The sequence below is a fragment of the Triticum dicoccoides genome, chromosome 1A (assembly GCF_002162155.2).
Source record: "Triticum dicoccoides isolate Atlit2015 ecotype Zavitan chromosome 1A, WEW_v2.0, whole genome shotgun sequence".
NCBI classification, from domain to species: Eukaryota; Viridiplantae; Streptophyta; class Magnoliopsida; order Poales; family Poaceae; genus Triticum; species Triticum dicoccoides.
The window spans coordinates 576,199,731-576,202,661 of NC_041380.1; positions in this window are offsets into that span (position 1 = coordinate 576,199,731).

Sequence of the window (2,931 nt, forward strand, 5' to 3'; positions counted from 1 at the left end):
TCAAAAAATAAAATCCTTCGAGAGGTAGTTATATTACTACATCTACACGTTAGGAAATTTTGAAAACTTAAATTTGGACATGTTTTGCAAAAAGTGTAGGGAAAATGTAAAACGGCTATAACTTTTGCATACAATGTCGGAAAAAAACGTATAATATATCAAAAAATTCAGCACGAAAATCCGCATCCGATGGAGACGGCCTATGGCCTGTTTGCGATTTTTAGAATCATCAAATTCCAAAAGGAAAAAAGATATGGTCAAATTTAAGTTTTTTTAAAAAAATTTGTTAAATCTGGTCAAACTACTTATTCAACAAGTATTAATGTTACTACATAATTATTCAAGAATATTAGTGTTACTAAATAATTATTTCAATTTTTTGAATTTTGGTCAAATCTGGTCAAACTATGGTCAAACTGTGGTCAAACTATGGTCAAACTTATTCAAGAAATATTAGTGTTACTAAATAATTACTCTTTTTTAGAATAATAGTTTCAAACTTAAACAGTGAAATGTGTTTTCATGCTCAAGCTACTCCTGAGGGTCAATAGGATTGGCATCTAGGACTGGGCGTTCGGTTCCACCGAACCGATCGGGTCGATACTTCGGTGTTTACAAAATTTCAGTTTTGAGAAAAAGCTGACCGATTGGTCAACCGAAAATTAACTAACCGGTGCTTCGGTCCATCGAAAGCTCGGTTCGGTGATCGGTTGTGACCGAACAACACCGATCTACAACCTACAAAATGACATACGAAGCCAGAAATCATGTGCCCTCCACAGAATCGCTGCTCACAATAGATCAAAGTTACTCCACGGAATCGTGTGGATGGGAAGCAGTGAAGGTTGCACAAAAGAAGGAAGAGTGAAGAGAAGGCGTCGGCTGCCGGACCCCGCCGCTGGCTGCTGGGCTAGGAGAGTAGGGCGACTTGGGCTATGGGGGAAATAGCCCTGTAGGGAGAGGAAGGAGGCCACCCTGGTTGCGAGTTGCTGGACAATCACCGCTGGCTACTAGGTTGGGGACCACTGGAGGCTAGGGCTGGGAACTTGGGATAGGACGTGGATAGTGGGGCTCGTGCGAGACTGGAGAAAGGATCCGGAAACTTGAGGGCCTTGAGAGTTAATGTAATGGGCCATCATTTTCTACGAGATCTGGCCCATGTTCGGTTGTATTCGGTCGCTTCGGGTAGCCAATGCCTGAGACCGAATTACCCGAAGTTAATTCGGGTTTCTAGCGCTGAGAACCGGAGTTGTGACCGATCTTATCGGGTTCGGTCTATTCAGCTTCGGTCTCGGTTCTTTCGGTTCGGTAGTTCGGTCAACGGTTAATATGCCCACCCCTATTGGCATCTTACTATTGTCAGGAAAACAACAAGTGCAGACTTGGAAACGAAGGAGAATAGAACCCGAAAGTTAAGCGTGCTCGGGCTGGAGTAGTGAGAGGGATGGGTGACTGGTCGGGAAGTTAGATGATTTGGAATGAGTGATCCACACTTGAGAAGTTAAGAGAGGTGATTAGAGACTAAATCACCAAATAATTCAGAAAAATTAAAAAACAAAAAAAATCAAAAAAAAATTCCAAAATATTCAAAAAAAATTCAAAAAAAAACCTTTAGTACCGGTTGGTAACACCAACCGGTAGCATTTTAGCGCCGGTTCATGCCGAATCGGTACTAAAGGGGGGCCTTTAGTGCCCACCAATTAGTGCCGGTTATGGAACCGGCACTAAAGGCCCTTACAAAGCGGTTTTCAAGCTCCGTTTTCTACTAGTGTCAGTCCATAAATGGATCGTTAGAGCTTGCACACTTTGTTAGTACCCTTTGGATCGATAAAACCTTCAGGTTGCATCATATACAACTCTTCTTCCAGAAAACCATTCAGGAATGCAGTCTTTACATCCATTTGCCAATTTTCATAATCATAAAATGCGGCAATTGCTAACATGATTCAGACGGACTTAAGCATCGCTACGGGTGAGAAGGTCTCATCATAGTCAACTCCTTGAACTTGTCGAAAACCTTTCGCAACAAGTCGAGCGTTGTAGACAATAGTGTTACCGTCAGCGTCAGTCTTCTTCTTGAAGATCCATTTATTCTCGATAGCTTGCCGATCATCGGGGAAGTCAACCAAAGTCCACACTTTGTTCTCATACATGGATCCCATCTCAGATTTCATGGCCTCAAGCCATTTTGCGGAATATGAGCTCATCATCGCTTCCTCATAGTTTGTAGGTTCGTCATGGTCAAGTAACATGACCTCCAAAACAGGATTACCGTACCACTCTGGTGCGGATCTTGCTTTGGTTAACCTACGAGGTTCGGTAGTAACTTGATCTGAAGTTTCATGATCATCATCATTAGCTTCCTCGCTAATTGGTGTAGGTGTCACAGGAACCGGTTTCTGTGATGAACTACTTTCCAATAAGGGAGTAGGTACAGTTACCTCATCAAGTTCTACTTTCGTCCCACTCACTTCTTTCGAGAGAAACTCCTCTAGAAAGGATCCATTCTTAGCAACGGATGTCTTGCCTTCGGATCTGTGATAGAAGGTGTACCCAACAGTTTCCTTTGGATATCCTATGAAGACACATTTCTCCGATTTGGGTTCGAGCTTATCAGGTTGAAGCTTTTTCACATAAGCATCGCAGCCCCAAACTTTAAGAAACGACAACTTTGGTTCCTTGCCAAACCACAGTTCATAAGGCGTCGTCTCAACGGATTTTGATGGTGCCCTATTTAACGTGAATACAGCTGTCTCTAAATCATAACCCCAAAATGATAGCGGTAAATCAATAAGAGACATCACAGATCGCACCATATCTAGTAAAGTACGATTACAACGTTCGGACACACCATTATGTTGTGGTGTTCCTGGTGGCGTGAGTTGCGAAACTATTCCACATTGTTTCAAATGTAAACCAAAATCATAACTC